Here is a 20,703-nt window from a genome sequence, read left to right as displayed (position 1 = left end):
TTCCCACCCTCATCTATGGTCATGAGCTCTGGGTAATGACCGAAAGAATGAGATCGCGGATACAAGCGGCCAAAATGGGTTTTCTCCGTAGGGTGTCTGGGTGTCTCCCTTAGAGATAGGATGAGAAGCTCGGTCATCTGGGAGGGACTCAGAGTAGAGCCGCTGCTCCTTCAAGTCGAGAGGAGCCAGTTGAGGTGGCATGGGCATCTGGTCAGGATGCCTCCTGGACGCCTCCCTGGTGAGGTGTTCCGGGCACGTCCCACCGGGAGGACGTCCCGGGGAACACCCAGGACATGCTGGACTGACTACGTTTCTCGGCTGGCCTGGGAACGCCTTGGGATACCCCCAGAAGAGCTGGAACAAGTGGCTGGGTAGAGGGAAACCTGGGCCTCCCGTTTAAAGTTGCTGCCCCCGCAATCCGACCCCGGACAAAGCAGAAAAAAATGGATAGATGGATAGAGAGAGCGCATATGGAGGGTGAAAATTGGTTTCATGATTAAATTTGCTCATTTATGTTCAGGATGATTTACCCACCTCCATCTCTGACCTAACCACCACCAGCACCGCACCAGGTCAAGTCCATTGTGTCTTCAGTTGTTTCTCTGCATCAAGAAGAAATCTAATACTTCTCATCAATGCTCCAATGCTCTTTCATTTTGAAAAATCCTGTCTCCTTTGGGCATGTGTGTCATACCTTTTACTGCCCAGTTTAGCTTTTCCTTACAGGAAAAATATAAATTAGCTGCATATAGATTTTAGAGAGGTCTAACTAACTCACGTTTTGATGTCAAAAGATCAAAGTTGTCCACAGTGAAAGACACAGCACCCTGATAACCAAAAGGCCAAAAATATGATGAAAACAAACAAAACACTGATGATACATAAACTACACTACACCTCCATAAAACAAAGTCCTCTGTAGGGTTATTAGAATGACACTTATTTTATGAATAAGCAATCTGAAAAGGAAGACCAACTCATGAAAATGTATTCCAAATTTTTAAAGATAACTTAATACATATGTAATACATAAGAATTCAGTAATAACGCAAAAAAGGAAGATGCTAATAATAACAATACCCCAGTGAAAATTAACTTGAAACAGAGAAATACATGGAAAGAAAAGCAAAATAATAAAGAGACTAAGAAGAGAATTTGGTTACAGTTGTCGTCAGGTTGCATTTAGCTTAATTTTTTTTGTTGTTTTTCTTATTTTGCTCTTTCCGTGGGCTTGTTGTTTTGTTGTATTTTCTTTTAATTCTTTTAAAGCACTTCGAATTGCCTTGTTGCTGAAAATGTACTATATAAATAAAATTACCTTACCTTAATTGTTCTTAATAATATTACTATACAGTTTATTCAGCCTGTAGTGTTCAAAAATAAGATAACAGATTTCATTACATTTACAGAATAAAACCTGGTCATTATGTTTATTTCGTACCAACATAATAAAACTAAGTAAAGGACTAGACACAAGAAACAAACTAGAATTACTAGGACTGAAAAAAGTAAAACAGAAACCTAGCTGATGTGATCAAAGAGAAGGAACACAAAAAAAAGAATACCAGGTCAAACAAACAAAGATCCTGACACTAAGGACAAACAGTACATGTTTGCTTTTCTAACTATAGCAACATATAGCAACTTGTAACTTCGATGTTGTGGATTTGATGAGAAAATGTTTAAAGACTTGATTTAGACTGAGCCTTCAGAGAATTGAGTCTGATTTCCCTCTTATTAACCCGCAATTGGATTTAATCTAGTAAAGGTTCTCCTCTGATCTCAACCTTGTTTAAAATTTGCAGGTTATGTCTAAAACCCAGGAATCATACCAGCAAACCAACTAATTTAGATAAGTGCTCTCATTTATGAAAATAAACCTTAAGCAGGTATTAAACATATTTTCTCTGCTGATGTAATATTCTAATCTTAACTAATGTTTCATTATCTGTAACGAGAAAAATGGCCAACACAAATACCAGACCAGAAGAGGAACTGAGGAGAGAGGCAAGTGATTAGATTAGGAAGTAAAAACAGAGATGATGACGAAAGGATCTTGCAACGGCTTAAGGTCTGAGGATGGAGATGGGCAGAGAGGGGTACATGGATTGAACAGTGGTTGAGGTTGGCAGGAAGTTGTGATATCCGGTGATGTAGTTATTGACGTTTTCTGGTGGTTGTGCAAGCTGACTGCTGATGTTCCAAATGTTCTCCTGGAACAAGGCCGTAAGGAGCAGCGAGGAGACCGAGGGAATCTGGATTCAAACGAGGAATCCAGGTGAGATGCATGAAAAATGGATCTGGTAACTTCATCTTTCTTTTCTCCCTCCCTGAAGGATAAGTCCTTTTTGAGACATTGTTTTAACTATATTTAAGGTATGCAACCTTAAATATAGTTTAAAAAAAAACAACAACAAAAAACAGACAGATATATCTACAAACTGCTCACCTGGCTGCTCCACCGGTGTTCAGTCGGTCTGGGGCTGCGTCGGGCTCCGAAGCGGCTAACGAGGCTTTCCATTCTCTCCGCTACATTGACAAAAATCGACTCATTCCTCACTGCTCCATCGAGCTGCCGCTGAATATTTAAATTCAAAGCAAAGTCGGCATCTTTTAGTTCACGGCTTGTTTGTATCTTCCATCACTTCCGTGTTGCAGCAAGTTTCAAACGTTGCGCCTTGGTTTTTCTTCTCTCTTTGCTGCTCCGCCTGTCCACGCCCACAGCCAATCAGTGAACAGGAGCGAAGCTTGCGTCACAGACCAAAGCAGGGCCAGCCCCGAAAAAAGCCGGTGTTCTATCAGATAGCCATACATGTCAGAATAGCATACATATGGTAAGAGCGCATGCGCACGCATACGCATTCTGCAGGAGGTCCGCGAAATTGCCGTTGTTCTGTCAGATAGCCATACGCTGTCAGGATAGCACACATGCAGTCAGTACGCATGCCCGCGCATGCGCATTAAGAAGTCCGACCGTCAGTGGAGTTGTCAGTTCAGCATACGCAACAAGTTATGACGAAAATAAGTCATTAAATTGTTTATAATATGACCTAATATGATAACTAGATAAATATACATGCGTTGTCATGGTTTCAAAGTGTATTTAAAGCAGGTCTGGCTGCAGCTGCAGTCAATTACAACACAGGCCCGTGTAAAACTCATTAACCTACTTAACCGCTAAGTCAGGATGCCATATAACTGTTAATAACAAAGTGTATGATGATCTACGTCATGATTCTATGTTGCTGATTAAATAAAATCATATGGTAATGACAACGTATACATGTCTGAGCTAAGCGTATGACTATCTGACAACGTATGCTGATCTGACAGATATAGCCATCAGTTTGTCATACGCGTATGACGATCTGACAACGCATGGCTATCTGACAGAACACCGGCGGAAAAGCTCCGAAAGTGAGACGAGCCGAGCAGAGCCGTTGGAAAAGGGCTTAAGGCCGAAGCGGCTGCTTAGTTTGCTTTGCCTTGGGCCGGCCCTGTATGTAACATTAAAACATGCCTGGCTGCAACTGTATTGATGGTTGCTCTCCTTCTCTTCAGTGTTTGTTAGCTTTTCCTGCTCTTGGTAGCTTCACCGCATCAGTTAAGTGTTACACAGGCTGATGATGTTGCTGTTATTAACTTGTCTGGTGTCTGATTTTCAAATATTTTATGTTTTATTGAGGATTTTTGTACATATGTTTTGGCAGGGCTGTGATCATGTCAAAGCAGCAACTTATATTAAAAAGTGTTTTAATGTTCGTCTGGATGCTGCACTCTTCCATAGAAGGAGAACAGAATATCGCTCTTATAAACATGTAATGACTGAAATCACAATACCCTTACTGTGTATCCCTCAGAAAAATGAACCCATTTAAATAAAGAAATCCCTCCATGGGTGATAACATAGAGAGCGTTCATTTTATAGCGTTAACATTGGTGCTGTCGCAGTGGCGCAAAAAGTGGGTATGCAGTGTATGCAACGCATAGGGGCGCTGCACTACATAGGGCGCAAAAACGATGTGGGGAGTTTTTTTTCAAGGCAGCATTTTATGTACTTAACAGCTGTTTGTGTATGAAATGATCAATAACAGAGGAACAGCACTGATTAGGCGCCCCTCCCCTCCTGCCAGCCGCTCTCCCCTCCCATACAGGTAGCTTGGGCAGCGTCCCTGAGGCGCGTTTTTTTAACACAGCGCGTGTTAAATTTGAATTGTAGTAGTGTACTGAACAACAGGCAGCTAAAGATGGGGCGGCAGAAAAAAACTCCGGGGCACAAAACATGTAGCAGTCCTTCAGACCCAAGAAAACACAGAGAGCTTCGACGGGTGCAGCAGATTCGTATTTACTTCTTTCCAAACCAAGTTTGCTGACTAGCACTGAATACACCGTGCTCCAAATACACCGTGAAAACTAAAAGAAAAGAAAATACATTTGCTTAAGTGCCTTTGTTTGACACAAAACATGAATACATTACATAAAAACGCTAACTTCACAAACTAATGCTGTTCTAAACATGTACCTCGCTCCGCTGTCCAAGGGCTGCAAAGTTTATGGCGGTAAAGTCCGTGCAGCGCTGCTTTTAGCCTTTTCTGAAGAATGTGCACTAACCCAGAGTCATGAATTTGAAGAATATCCTCCTCTTCCTCTTGTCCGTGGGATATTTCCGCCTAAAGTTCTGACTGACAGGAAACCAGCAACACTTCCTCTTATTTTTCACTGTAAATGAAGGTACTAACTTAAAGTGAACCAAACTACAGCGCCCCTAGTGGGTACTATGGGTAGCAACCTACAAACAGCATAAATAATGGAATGGGCATTTACAAAACAGAAAACGGAAGAGGGGGAGGGATAAAGATGTTGGAGAGACAAAGAAAAGCTTTTCAAAGTGGTTGAAAGACAGAAGGTAAGTAATGTCAGTGTATCAACAAGAGAATTGTAAATATTCAGGTTAGCTCAAGCTAGCCTAAAATGACAGGTGGTTGTTGTTGTCTCCGCCCCGTATTGTACCGGTACGGGACGCGATTTATTCCGTATTGCTATAAATGTCTGATAGACACACCTATCACACACACCTCAACAATAAGTGTAATAATAATGACCAAAACACGGGAAATATTAGGGTCAGCTAAATTGTCGTTGTGGACCCCCGCCTGCCCAACCCCCACGAACTGACTCTGTTGTCATGGTTGCTTAGAGACGGACACTACACAGTCGTGGTGAGCTGCTGTCAACCCGCATCTTTTCAAAATGTCCACCCGATACTACACCGTCCTTAGAATCAAAACCTCTGGCAAAAATACAGACGTGAGTGGGAAGACACAGGCTAAACAATCACAGTGAAGTTTAATAGGGGCATTTAAAAAAATGTGTCAGCGATATTCAGTGGCGCACAGTGGGTTGTTTGATATCAGACAGAATGGGTCAGGAGAGGAACCGCAGACGCGTCAGAATCTAAAGAACCAGACATCAGTCTCTTCATCCCTCAGTCATTTCCTGAGACCGAAAAATAATATAAATGGCAATTTAAAGAACAAATCATACAAATAAATTAATAATAAATGACACGTTCGCATACACCTCAGAATATATGTAGTTGCGCCCCTGGCTGTAGGTGTTGTGTTCCGGGGTTCTTTGGTTTTCTTTGTGGGTTCCTTTTGCTGCTAATCACCATTCAGCCACCAGGTAGTGCCAGAATCACCTCTCTCCGGAGGTTGGTGTCGTCATCTTGCACACCTGAGTTTCATCAGCTCATCAGGCAGCCTGTACAAGAGGAGCGGACTGCCAGCACTTCGATGCCCGAGTGTTAGCCAGTAACGGTACCTCTGAGCCCCCTAGAGCTTGTCTCTGCATTCCTCGTTGTTCTGATCGTCTAGTAATTTCCTCGTTGCCTTCCTTTGTCTTCAGGTTCTCCTGGAATTCCTGGTTGGCAGTCACGCCGCCCCTCTGTCTCCGCTGCACCTGAGCCTACCTGTCCGCCCTCTGTTCCACTTCCTCGTTGCCTTCTGGATTTCTGTGGCTGAGCACTGGACTATCTGGACCTACAAAGTAGCCAAGCCCCCTGACACTTCAGCAAACCCTTCCTAACTCCAAACCTCCGTCTAACAAGTAAGACCACTCCTGTTAACAGTTGTTACTCCCGTCTCCGACGGCATTGAACTCACCATCTCCCCACTCTGCCTCTGACAGTGAGCCGAGCATTTCTGTGAGCCCGTTTCTCCCCTGGACGAGACCCGTCGCTTCACTATTTTTCTAGTTTGTGTTCTCAATAAATTCACTTTATTATATTTGTGTCTCCTGTGTTGTGTTCTGCATGTGGGCTAGAAATATTGAACCCAACATGACAGTACGTGATCCGGTATGAAACGGTAGCACCACAGCACTTTTGAATTTTAATCATCAAAATACCTGAGCTAAAAGGTTTACGACAGTCTGCTTTTCTCCATCGATAAGCGCTTCCCGACCGCTCCACACCGTATGGGGTAAAGAAGAAAAAAAGACGACGCGCACATTGCGCAATACTGAATCATGGAGCCCCCTATGAGACATGGGGATTTTTTTTCTTTTGCGTTCCCTCGCAAAACTGTACTTATCAGTTATGCTTCATAATTGAATAGGCTACTCTGCTTTAATATAACTTTATGTGAGGTTTTCACATAAACGTTAATATCTTATTGTGAAATATCAAGTTTTATTTCTTTCTTTGGGATAGAAAGGCACCACAAACCTATGATATAAACAGAAAACTTCCGTAAGTAGGAAAGAAATAAAAATACATCCAAACTATATTTCTTAAGTTTGAAAGCAGAAATATAGTTTGATCTTTTTAAACTCGCAGTTTGAAAAGATCAAACTGAGAGTTTTGTTGAGTGAACATGGCTGATGTGGTTGACGTGGCTGCAGCGAGCTCTTCCGGATCTCCGGCGTTTTCTAGAGCTCGCTTAAAACCATGTATGTATAAAACTATTGAGGATAAAATTATCGTAGAGGATGAATTTTTACACTTTCTTTCTATCAAACTAAAGACTCTAAGCCAGGATGAGATTGTGTTGTTAGCCGTCAACACTTTTGACTCAGACTGGATAGAAACATCAAAGAAGACACTGTATGAGCTCTGCACTTCTTCTCAGCATAACATCTCGTATAAAGGAGCACAAAAGGATATCAACAATGTGAAGGCCTGCCTCAAAGTGCTAAATGAATGCGGGGATAAAATTCCCAGATTTGTGTCCCATTACTTAGACGAGTTGGCTTCGGTGACTTTTACCAACATGGTTGTCTGCGGCTTGCTACGCAAAATGGAACAGCTCCACATTGCAGTATCTGCCATGAAGCAAACACTTCAAGCACAGGCTGAAGTAAGTGAAGGTCTTCACGATGTTACGGCGGATCTGCGAAGCTGGGTGTTTGCTCTTGAGCAATGCACCGATCAAGGATCTGTACCGGTGAAGGAGAAGGGTGCAGCGGACATGGATCTGAACATTGCCTTGGATATGGAACATCATCCTTAAGTTCTGGAGGGGGATTCGCTATCAACTGTAAAGGGAGATACTCCTGCGTTGTGTACCGGAGAATCTACGCTATCTCCGGGATCTCCTAAGTGGAGCCAGGTCGTGAAACTGCACCACCGACAGCCCAAAGATCCCTCGGTTGTGAATACGACGACTCGCTCTGGCCCTTCACTGGGATGCAGGAAAGCTGGCCAAACTATTGTTGGTACTGGGGCCGCAGGGAACAACAAAATGGTGAAAACCAAACTGGTGAGTGTTTTTGCCTCTAAATTCTCACCTGACTTGGATGCGGAAACACTATGTGTTTATCTTAAAACCAAACTTGGGCAAAATGTAACATGCCAGAGAATGTTAATACCTGGTTAATACCAGGTACGCCTCATTCAATGTTTCTGCCGAATGTAGTGAGGTGGCTGTCATGTACAACCCAGAGCTCTGGCCAGAGGGAATCATTGTGAGAAGGTTTTATGAGCCACACGAAACTGTCATCGGCGCAAATGCTACCCTTTCTTCCATGGACATATGCGCGCCTATTGCTGGCGTGAGCACAAAGTCATAAAGAATTATGGACATTAAAGTCATCTCTTAGAACTGTCGTGGCCTTGCGCTTAGGGCAGAGTGCAGATGATAAAGCTCGCTGTTTGGTTGTCGACCAGTTGTTGCTACATTGTGACATCTTGTGCTTGCAAGAAACATTTTTAGCCAAACAGGATTTAAAAGGACTAAACTCTATCAATGACAGTTTCTTGGGTGCTAGGGAATCTACTACTGACCTCAGTTTGGGAATTAAAAGAGGAAGGATACCAGGAGGGGTTTCTATATTATGGGGAAAAAAAGCCTGGACTCAGTGATAAATGTCATGAGATTAGGTGTGGATTGGTGTATTGCAGTACACGTGAAACAGCTTGACAAAGAGTTTATTATTTTAAATGTCTATGCTCCATATGAATGTCATCATAATGAAGAAGAATACCTTAGTAAACTTGCTTATATTAGCTCTTTTATGCAAAATGAGAAGTCAAAATGTATCTATCTTATGGGTGACATGAGTGCAGATATCTCGGATAAAAACTCGCTGTTTGCTAAACACCTGATTCATTTTTGTACAGATTTTAATTTAGTATTGTCAAGTAAAAAACTTTTGCCAGCTGCAAGTTACACTTATATAAATGAAGCCTGGCATACTACATCTTGGTTGGACCATTGTATCACTACAGCAGATGCTCATGCTGCTTTGATATACTGTATATTAATATCTTATACGATGTATCCACTGTTGATCACATCCCCTTCGAGGTATCAATTAGATTTGATCATGTACCCGCAACTGTAAATAAGAACAGTATTCAAAATCAGACACGTATAGACTGGTCTTCTTTATCTACTGAACAAATAGCCCGTTATGCCCAAACTGATCAATTGTTATCTACCATTAACTTATCAAGAGAGTCAGTTACTTGTACAGACTGTAACTGCTCTAATATTGAACAATATAACTGGATTATATTCTGACATAATTGAAGCGCTACTGGGGGCTAGCCTGCCTTTTAATAAAAGTAATGTAAAGATTAAAAATAGACCAGGTTGGAACACATATGTGTCTAAATTCCACAGTGAAGCCCGTGAAGCTACTACTTCTTGGGCTCTAGCAGGTAAACCTAGGCAGGGCCCTATATTTGAGCATAAAAAGTTGTCTAATTCTAAATACAAATATGCATTACGCTTCATTAGACAGAATGAGCAAACCATGAGGGCTGATTCCTTAGTAAAAAATCTTTTAGGTAAGGATACAAAAACCTTTTGGAAAGAGGTTAAAACTATCAATAACAGTAAATCCTCTCTCCCTTTCACTGTCGATGGTGTTTCTGGGGTGAACATGATTGTGAATTTTTGGCAACACCACTACAGCAAGTTATTCACCTGTGTACACAGTGAACCCTTCCAGGTTGACAAGGTTAGTAGTGTAGAAACTATCAAAACACACGAGGTCTATCAAGCAATTAAAGAACTGTCTGTAAATAAATCTATAGGAATGGATCTTATTTCAGCTGAACATCTCAAATTTGCCAGTTCAAGGGTCGTCCCTCTTCTTGCCTTGTGTTTCACTGGTTTTATTATGCATGGTTTTATTCCTGAAACCTTGATGAATGTTCTTCTACTTCCTGTGATTAAAAACAAAGCTGGTAAAACTGGCAGCTCTGATAACTATAGACCTATAGCCCTAGCTAGTACACTGTCTAAAGCAGGGGTCTCAAACTCCAGGCCTCGAGGGCCGCAGTCCTGCAGTTTTTAGATGTGCCACAGGTACAAAACCCTGGAATGAAATGGCTTAATTACCTCCTCCTTGTGTAGATCAGTTCTCCCAGCCTTGCTAATGACCTAATTATTCTATTCAGGTGGTGCAGCAGAGGCACATCTAAAAGTTGCAGGACTGCGGCCCTCGAGGACTGGAGTTTGAGACCCCTGGTCTAAAGTCTTTGAACTAATTCTTTTGCCAAAATTTGCAAAGATAGTTATGTCCACTGACAATCAATTTGGGTTCAAGTCCAAACAAGGCACTGATATGTGTATATATGGCCTAAAAGAATTACCGAAAAATTATAACAGTAAAAATTCTACACTTTTTCTGTGCTTTTTAGATGCCACTAAGGCTTTTGATTGTGTAAATCATAGAAAACTATTTTTAAAATTGTGCTAAGCTGGTGTTCCTAAGTATATAGTACAATGTCTGTCCTACTGGTATGCTAATCAAATGATGCAGGTGAAATGGGACAACTGTGTGTCTGCATCCTTTCGTGTCGGCAATGGAGTCAGACAAGGAAGCATTTTATCTCCTATGTTGTTTAATTTTTATATGAATGACCTCTCTAAGCAGCTAAACCTGTGTAGAACTGGCTGTATGGTTGGTGACACTATTATTAATCATTTAATGTATGCTGATGATCTAGTGGTTTTTAGTCCAAGTTCAGCTGGTCTTCAGAAGCTGCTTAATGTCTGTTTAGCATATGGTGAATTATTTGATGTAAAATTCAATCCATCAAAAAGTATCATCTTGATCTGTCGCACTAAGGAGGACAAAAATAGAGTATTTCAAATTGTCTGGGATTTTATTGAATGCAGGGAGTTTTTGATGCAATGTAACATTCAATTCAATCACTCACCTCATAGATTCGCCCAAGATTCAGCCAAGATATCTTACATTATTGCACATCTATCTGACCGCGCTCTAGATTGGGCTGAAGCCAAGTTTTCCTCCTCCCCTGAATATGGCTGCTCTTTTGCTGAATTCTTAACAGAGTTTAAACAGGCTTTCAATCAAGAAACCGATAAATCCCTGAGTTCTCGCACTCTGTTGAAAATGAGACAAGGGCAGAGATCTGTAGTTGATTTTTCTATTAATTTCCGCATCCAAGCCGCTGCCTCGGGATGGAACTCCCCTGCTCTAAAGAGCGCGTATTTGGATGCCTTAAATGATTCCCTAAAGGACGAACTGGCTACTTTAGATGAGCCTGGTTCTCTCGAGGATTTAATTAAACTGTCCATAAGAATAGATAACCGTATTCGTGCACGAGCTAAGGAAAGAAACAGCCAAAGCGTAGTACCCAGATCGCTTCCTGTTCCCCCCCACTCAGTCCAAGTAGAGAGAGAGCAAGTTTCATCTGATCCAGAACCAATGCAAATTGGCCAAGCTAGATTGACGCCTGAGGAGAGACAGCGAAGGATGCGGGCGAAACTCTGTCTCTATTGTGGAGAGGCAGGACACTTCATTGCCGACTGCCCCACACTGTTAAAAGCCAGGGTCCGCCAGTAACTACGAGGGAACTGGCGGACCATCAAAGAATATCAGACTCACCTCGTTTATTGTTGCCCGCAACCATTCATTTTCAAAACTGCTCTATGACCCTGTCGGCGTTATTGGATTCCGGCTGTGAATGCAATTTACTGGATGTCAATTTTGTTCAACAAATGGCCATAGAAACAGTTCCCCTACGTACCCCTCTTCGTGTTTCCGCCCTCGACGGGAAGGCGCTGCCTCTGATAACCCTTACAATTAACCGTTTCTGGCAATCATTCTGAATCTTTTTCTTTTTATGTTTTTCCCACGGCCAGCTCACAGTTAGTTTTAGGGTTTGAATGGTTACAGCAACGTAATCCAAATATAAACTGGTCCGACAGACACATTGATTCCTGGTCTGTTTCGTGTCATTCAACCTGTCTCCGCTCTGCCGTTCCTCCAGGTCCCTCCCCGGCTAACGGCAATGAGGCGGATCCTCCTGATCTTTCCAGAGTTCCGGCAGAATATCATGATCTGGCACAGGTGTTTAGCAAGTCTAAAGCCGCGTCCTTACCACCTCACAGACCTTATGATTGTGCAATTGATCTCCTGCCTGGAGCCCCGTTGCCCAATAGTCGACTTTATAGTATTTCTAAACCTGAGTGGGAAACAATGGAGAGGTACATAAAGGAATCCACAGCAGCGGGCATAATCTAACCTTCATCTTCACCTCTGGGGGCCGGGTTTTTCTTTGTTAGTAAAAAGGATGGTTCTCTGAGACCCTGTATAGACTACAGGGGATTAAACCAGATAACAATTAAAAATAAATATCCCTTACCATTACTCTCCTCTGCTTTTGAACCCCTCCACGGAGCTACCATATTCACTAAGTTGGACCTAAGGAACGCTTATCATTTGCTCCGAATCAGAAAAGGTGATGAATGGAAGACAGCTTTTAAGACACCGTTGGGCCACTTTGAGTATTTGGTAATGCCTTTTGGCTTGTGTAATGCCCCAGCCTTTTTTCAGGCTTTAGTGAATGATGTGCTAAGAGACTACTTAAATGTCTTTGTGTTTGTCTACTTAGATGACATCCTGATCTATTCGAAGACCTTACCTGAACACAAGAACCATGTCCGCCAGGTTCTCCAACGCCTCTTGGAGAATAAACTGTTTGTTAAAGCGGAGAAGTGTGAGTTCCACCAACAATCAGTCACATTTCTGGGGTATGTCCTCAAGGGTGGACAGGTAAGGCCAACTGAGGAAAAGATCAGAGCTGTCCTAGAATGGCCCACCCCAGAGAATCGTAAGCAGTTACAAAGGTTCCTTGGCTTTGCCAACTTCTATCGGCGGTTTATTCGAAATTACAGCCAAACAGCCCAACCTTTGACTGCCCTGACCTCCACCAAGGTTCCGTTTAGCTGGTCCCCGGAAGCAGAGGCTGCCTTGTCACAGCTAAAGACCCTGTTCGCGAATGCTCCCATTCTCATACAACCAGATCCCACCAAGCAGTTCATCCTTGAAGTAGATGCCTCTGAGACGGGGATGGGAGCGGTTCTCTCACAGTTCACAGCAACCGATCACAAGACCCATCCTTGTGCGTTTTTCTCCCGTAGACTTTCTCCTGCTGAGAGAAATTATGATGTTGGTGATAGGGAGTTACTAGCCATTAAATTGGCATTGGAAGAATGGAGACACTGGTTGAAGGGTGCCGAGCATCCCATTCTTGTTTGGACAGATCACAAGAATTTATCCTACCTCAAATCTGCTAAGAGACTTAATCCTCGTCAGTCCCGATGGTCGTTGTTCTCCTCCCGTTTTAACCTGTGTATTTCCTATCGTCCAGGATCCAGGAACATTAAGCCCGACGCGCTCTCCAGGTTGTATTCGCCAACCGATGCCGAGAGACAGCCGGCTCCTATTCTGTCGTCTAGCTGCTCTGTTGCCATGGTTACCTGGGAAATCGAGGATTTGGTGAAGCAAGCCCAGCAAACAGAACCCGACCTAGGCACAGGCCCAGACAACAGGGTCTATGTTCCCACATCTATTCGAGCACGCCTGATCACCTGGATGCACTCCTCTAAATTTTCTGGCCATCCAGGGATTAGCAGAACCGTTGCCCTGATTAATCGACGTTTTTGGTGGCCGTCCATTCAAAAAGACGTCAAGGAGTACGTGTTGGCCTGTCCAATTTGCACCAGAAATAAAGCATCCCATCTGCCTCCGTCTGGTCTCCTGCAACCGCTACCTACACCCACTCGCCCCTGGTCCCACATTGCCATCGACTTTGTGACTGGTTTACCAGCCTCTAGAGGTATGACTACTATTTTAACCATAATCGATCGCTTTTCTAAAGCCTGCCATTTGATTTCTCTGAGAAAACTCCCTTCAGCTTTCCAGACAGCACAGTTACTAGTGAAACATGTTTTCAGACTGCATGGGATTCCTCAGGAGATCCTCTCTGATCGAGGTCCACAGTTTTCCTCTCAGGTGTGGAGGCATTTTTGCTCGGCCCTAGGGGCCAAGAGTTCTCTAACCTCAGGTTATCATCCTCAGTTTAACGGCCAGGTGGAACGAATGAATCAAGAGTTGGAAGCCACCCTTAGATGTCTCACATCATCCAGTTCGACTGATTGGAGCCTCTACTTACCATGGGTTGAGTATGCGCACAACTCCCACCTCTCGTCTGCGACAGGTCTGTCTCCATTTGAAGCCTCATTACGGTACCAGCCTCCGCTTTTTCCTGCTGAGGAGAAAGAGATTGCAGTCAACTCTGTTCGACACCATATCCGCCGTTGTAAGACCTTCTGGGACAGAGCGACTTCTGCCCTCAACCGGACGGCTGAACTAAATCATCGCTGGGCCGACCACAAGAGGCGACCTGCCCCCACAAAAGGTTTGGCTGTCGACTAAAGACATTCTGTTGAAATCTGTTTCTAGGAAATTGTCCCCCCATTACATTGGTCCTTATGAGATTGAGAGGCTGGTCGGCTCCTCTGCCGTCCGTTTACGTCTGCCGCCCTCTTTTCGTGTCCACCCCACCTTTCATGTTTCCCAGGTCAAACCGGTCCACTCCAGTCCCTTGTGCCCCCCTGCGGAGCCACCCCCTCCTCGCGTTATTGGGGGCCACCCTGCCTACACAGTCCGCCGGATTGTGGATTCGCGCCGGCGAGGGCGGGGTTGGCAGTACCTGGTGGACTGGGAGGGTTATGGTCCAGAGGACCGCATGTGGGTGCCTGGTTCTTTTATTTTGGATCCTTCCCTCATTAGTGATTTCCGTTCCTCCCTGCCCTCTACCTCTTCTGGACCGCCAGGTGGCGGTTGTTGAGGGGGGGGGGTACTGTTAGGTACCAGGCTGGTGGGTTCTTTTCAGGTCATCCACCAGAGGGCACCTGATGACAGCTGGTTCTTGGAGGGCGTGCCGGCAGGTCCTAACCAGACGCACCTGTGGGGAATTGCCATCTCCTGGTGGAGTATATGAGCAGCTGACTGCCAGCACATCTTCGCCAGAGTGTTTGCCTGATCTGGTACACTGAGCCCTCAAGAGTTGTTTCGCTGAGTACACTTGTTGAAATTCGAGTTGTTTGGAGATCTAAAACTTCCTTTGTGATCCTTTTTCCAGGAAACCTTCAGGAGAACTCGAGCCATCCCTTCTTTGGAAGGAATCCTCCAGAGGCGCCGTGAGAGTTCTAACTGGGAGCCCGAGCCTCACCATCATCTTCCCAGTTACTTTCCGGTGCAGTCCTCAGTTGGCAGTCAGCTCCATTACTTCTCCGTGCGGTCTAAGCACAACCTGTCCGCCCTCCGACTCTCTGCCCAGCCGCCCAGCTGTTGCCTTTGGACATACCCACCTCCTGGTGCCTGGCCTTCCTCCTCCTCTGTTCGGACCCCGACTCCCACAAGTAAGAGCTTCAGAACCAGTTCACCTGAGTTGATTTGCTGATCCTGAACTCACCATATCTCTCTCCCTCAGTGAGTGGCTGAACCCAGAACCCTTTATTGAAGCCCAAGTCCAACTACCAGTTCTAAGTTTTTTGTGAATAAGAAAAAAAATAAACCCTTTGAACTTTTACACCAGTCTCTCTGTGAGTGTTTCTGCATGTGGGCAAAGAACGTTAAACCCAACATGACAGAAGGAAGGTAAGTACCAGTGGGAAAACAAACAGAATTAATCTTAAGCAAAAAAAATTAACTTTAAGTTGATATAAATACATATGCTAACTAAATGTGCACGCTAACAAATAGAACAAATGCATTCAAATCAACTAATAAATGTTTTTATTGAAACTAAAGTGTTGTTGTGTTTATATGAAAAAATAAACTGTGCATAAAAAAGAGTTGCCGACATCAGAGTGTGGCCATGGATTTGGCCATCACACTGTACTCTGGAGACATTGGTATGATTGCCTTCTGAATGGCTAGGAGTCGGGTTTTTTTCTTTTCTTCTTTTTTTATTGTCTTTGCTTTCCTTTTTATGTAATCTGGACTCTGAGTCTGTAATAAAATCTATCTATCTATGTGACTTATTATCGTGGCGTAATAAGTCGTCTGACAGTTTTGATTGTGTCTCTGTTGTGCTGGTTGCCTGAATGGTTTAAAGGGCCTTTTTCTTGTTCAGTTCCATCTCAATCTTAACAGACATAAACATGCAGTGAATAAATCGACTTTCAATCAGTTTTTTGCAACAAAGACTTAATAATAATAAACACGTTTTATTATTAAAAACACGACAAACTAATTATGGTAAATGGCTGCACTGGGTTAGCTTGGGGAATCTCATCTGTCCGTGTATCAATCAACTCCAAACCACTTCTTTGTTCTGTCACAATTATCGATTTATTCCATTTTGATTATTATGCTCCAAACTTTTTAAGGACTAACCACCCCGCTCATACACACAAAACCAGCAGGCCAGTAACCTTCCCATTCATACCTGGTGACGTCACTCCCACATCGACACACCCACCAACTAAGTGTCAAAGTCTCGTGCTCCTGTAATATCAATAATTACTTATTTCATTCATATTACTCTCACAGAGCCTTAGTGAAAACATGTTTATTATTAACTGTTTGGTGCAAAAAACAGATTGAAAATCTATTTATTTACTGCAATGGTAAGGCTAGGCTAAGATGGAACGGCACTGAAAGCAGCCCTTTAAACTATTCAGACAACCAGCACAACAGAAACACGATTAAAACTGTCAGATGACTTATTACCTCGCGATAATAACTCAGAAATAGTCCAAATAGTTTGGATGTATTTTTATTTCTTTCCTACTTATGGAAAGTTTTTGTTTATATCATAGGTTTGTGGTTTTAATTGTGTCTATGTTGTGCTGGTTGTCTGAATGGAATAAATCGATAATTGTGACAGAACAAAGAAGTGGTTTGGAGTTGATTGATACACAGATAGATGAGATTCCCCAAGTTAACCCAGTGTGGCCCTTTACCATAATTAGTTTGTTGTGTTTTTAGTAATAAAACGTGTTTATTATTATTAAGTCATTGGTGAATAAAACTGATTGAAAGTCGATTTATTCACTGCATATTTATCTCTGTTAAGGTTGAGATGGAACTGAACATGAAAACGGCCCTTTAAACCATTCAGGCAACCAGCACAACAGAGATACAATCAAACCTGTCAGATGACTTATTACGCCACGATAATAAGTCAGAAATATAGTTTGGATGTATTTTTATTTCTTTCCTACTTATGGAAGATTTCTGTTTATATCATAGGTTTGTGGTGCCTCTCTATCCTAAAGAAAGATATAAAACTTCAGATATTTCACAATAAGATATTAACATTCATGGAAAAACCTCACATAACCTTATATTAAAGCAGAAAGTACGGTGGCCAGCGTAAGAAAGGCTTACAGTATTCAATTAAGCCGCATAACCGATCCAACCCATTCTCACTCCATTCACGCATGGTCAGGAATCGTCCCAACTCGTCAATATATAATGACTCTGGAGTGAGAATGTGTTGACTGATCAGTACAGCTTTGTGAGGGAACGCAAAAGGTTTTGCAAGGGAACACTAATGTTTTGCGAGGGAACTCAAAAGTATTGCGAGGGAACGCAAAAGTTTTGCGAGGTAACGCAAAAGAAAAAAAATCCCCATGTCCGCTAGGGGGCTTCGTAGAATCAGGAGAACCAGGACATAGGGAGCAACGAACTAAATGTGAATCAGGATCAGAGAAAGAGGTCTTGCGCACAAGACCGGCTCTCTCCGGCTGCATGAAGCCAGGCAGTGCAGTGCTAATGTCTGCCACCATGACAGGTGAGGAAAACAATCAAAGAGCAATGAGCACTCTCTGCGTGGTCTTATGTTCTTGTGTTTTATTTATTTGCTAACTAAATAAGTACCAATGTATATCATTTTAAAAAATATATAATAGCTACTGCAGTTTACGCAGAGCATTACAAGAACAAAGAAAGGCTCTCACTGAGGCTCCAGTTCTATCTTCTTAGTAAAAAGCCGTTCAGAAGAATCGGATCATTTGTGAATGTCACATCACTGTATTGCAGACTTTGGTCACAGCATTGTCCCATATATGTGACGTCAGTCAACACCTCCGCACAATAATTCAGGTCAGTGAGTGACAGCTTTTTTTTGATGCAATTTGTCCCTGTACAGCTAGCTTTGCTAATATCACGTCCACAAAGCTTACTTTTCTTTGAGCTCATTTTCTAAGTGACGATAAAAGTTAAACGTAGTCCCCACCGTCTGTGAAAGCGAAGCGCTGATGGATTTAAATGTCGCCATCGGATTTCTTTTTTTTTATATATTATTTTTATTAATTTTAGATTCGTTACAATATAAAGAACAAAGAAGAAACCTGTGCCGCCACACACATAAAAACAAACAAACAAAAAAAATCTACAACAAAATACCCCACATGCACGAGAAATAGGGTGTCAATCCTCTCCTCCAGTCCACGTCACCCCTCAGCCATCAAGAGCGGAGAAACAAAAGCAGGCAAGAATAAATAGAGCTATAAAACAAAATAATAATAATAAAAAATAAAAATAAAATAAAATCCTAGGGACCAAGCAGAAAAGACTCAAGGGGACCCCAAAATGTCAAAAATGTATCTGATTTGTGATTGAGATTATGGGTCAGCTTTTCCAAAGGAAGGATAACAGATATTTGTGTGAGCCACATATTTACTGTGGGGGCAGAAGGAGAAGTCCATTGTAACAAAATACATTTCTTGGCAAGAAATTGAAGAATTGTAAACAAGGATTTAGAGTGTGCATCCAAATGATTGGGGGAAACATTTAGAAGATATAACACAGGAGACAAAGAAAAGCGAACACCCAAAACCTTTTCAATCACCAAATGTACGTCCCTCCAAAAGGTCCTTAATAAATCACATGACCAGAATAGATGGAGAAAAGTACCTCTGTGCCTCAAACATTTGCAGCACAGATTGGAACGGTTGGGGAACATTCTCTGAAGACGAACAGGAGTATAGTAGGATCTATAGAAAAGTTTGAAATTCTGTTCTTGTATAGAAATAGAAGTGCATTGAGGAAAGGTTCCATTGCAAATCTTAAGCCAATCTAAACGGCTGAATTTCATCTCCAGATCACGCTCCCACAACCGCTTGACAGAGTCAAAGCTTGATGGTACAGAGCAGAGTAAGAAAGCATAGAATTTGGAAATCAGACCTTTAGGAGAATTGGTGGAAACCAGAACATTTTCTAAGTCTGTCAGTTCCCTACGGAATGCATTGGACCGAAATAATGAATCCATAAAATGTCGAATCTGAAGATATTTATAAAAATCTTTCTGAGGAATGTTGCTCTTGTCCCTGATTTGATTAAATGATTTGATAGCACCGGAAATCAACAAATCAGAGAAATCATTCAGACCAGAACAAGACCAGTTCAATAGGCCAATACTTCTAATAGAAGTTGGTAGGTCTGGGTTTAAAATCAGGGGGGATCTAATTGAGATAAAGGATGGAATATAAAGGATGGAATATTCAAGTATTTCCTTATGTCTTGCCAAGCTAACAAAGTACTATAAACTACCATGTTTTCCTTCAATGAATCCAATGATTCATTGAGATCTAAGTTATTGATAAAAGGGAGAGAACTTAACCTTCTAGGACAGCATGAAAAAGATTCAAGGTCCCACCATAAGCAGGTGTCTCCACTAGAAAACCAGTCAGACATCATTTTAAGCTGAGCAGACCAGTAGTAGAGCTGCAAATTGGGTAAAGATAAACCTCCCAACTGCTTGGGTTTAGTAAGAGTGGAGAACCTAATTCGTTGATGCTTATTGTTCCAAATAAAACGAGAAATATGAGAATTAAGGGATTTAAAGAATGTAAGGGACAAATAGCAAGGAAGGTTTTGAAACAGGTAGTTTAAGCAAGGGAGAGCATTCATTTTTATTGTATTAACCCTACTGAGAAGTGATATAGGTAAAGTAGACCATTTCGACAGATCATTCTTAATGTTCTGAATTAGGGGGGAGTAGTTTGATGAGAATAAGTCTTTCAGATCAGGGGTAATAAAGATGCCCAAGTACTTGAAACCACTTTTAGATGTATGAAAAATAGGTTGTAGCACCATATCTTGGGGGATATTGAAAGGAGAAGCGACAGACTTGCCTAAATTAATTTTATAACCCGAAAGAGCACCAAATTTATCTATGGAACTAAGTACAGCCGGGACCGATTTATTTGGGTTTTTCAGGTATAAAAGGACATCATCCGCAAAAAGAGAGATCACATGGTGATCTTCACCTATCCTAATTCCAGATATGTCTGGGTTAGATCTGATAGCCACAGCTAAAGGTTCAATGAACAACGTAAACAACAAAGGAGACAAGGGGCACCCCTGTCTACAACCCCTCTGAACAGAAAAGCCGTCTGACAGCAAACCGTTAGTATTTACCATGGCTACTGGACTGGAATAGAAGGCTTTAGTCATGTTAATAAAATTAGGGCCCATGCCAAATTTCTGTAAAACTAGGAATAAAAAGGGCCATTCTACCCGATCGAAGGCCTTTTCTGCATCAAGAGAGATAAGCAAAGCAGGGTCTTTATGTTGATTAAGATAATGAATGACGTCTAGATTTCACAAAACCTGTCTGGTCGGGGTTTATTATCTTTGGAAGAATTTTTTCTAGTCTCTGCACCAACACCTTAGCAACAATTTTGTAATCAACATTAAGGAGACTGATAGGTCTATAGGATGAGCAATCTAGGGGATTTTTATCTTTCTTCAACAATAAGCTAATAGAAGCAAAACTCCAAGACGGAGGCACACCTGCTGCTAAGATATCGTTTATAGCAGGTAAAAAGATGGGATGGATCTCGGGCCAGAACTTCTTAAAAAATTCCAGTGGAAATCCATCAGGACCAGGACATTTTCCATTTGGCATTGATTGGATTGCCA

General features: G+C 42.3%; 1 long non-coding RNA gene across 1 annotated transcript; it reads left to right on the top strand.

Annotated features, from left to right (window-relative positions):
- Nucleotides 1-5,630: 5,630 nt before the first annotated feature.
- On the top strand, nucleotides 5,631-6,287 carry LOC111609587. Its single transcript, XR_002753199.1, has 3 exons — nucleotides 5,631-5,819; nucleotides 5,908-6,108; nucleotides 6,190-6,287. It is a non-coding gene; the product is annotated as an uncharacterized LOC111609587 (long non-coding RNA).
- Nucleotides 6,288-20,703: the final 14,416 nt, after the last annotated feature.

The sequence above is a fragment of the Xiphophorus maculatus genome, chromosome 8 (genome assembly GCF_002775205.1).
Source record: "Xiphophorus maculatus strain JP 163 A chromosome 8, X_maculatus-5.0-male, whole genome shotgun sequence".
Taxonomy (NCBI): Eukaryota; Metazoa; Chordata; class Actinopteri; order Cyprinodontiformes; family Poeciliidae; genus Xiphophorus; species Xiphophorus maculatus.
Note: the sequence above shows the minus strand (reverse complement) of the source record. Positions and strands in the feature narration are given on the sequence as shown.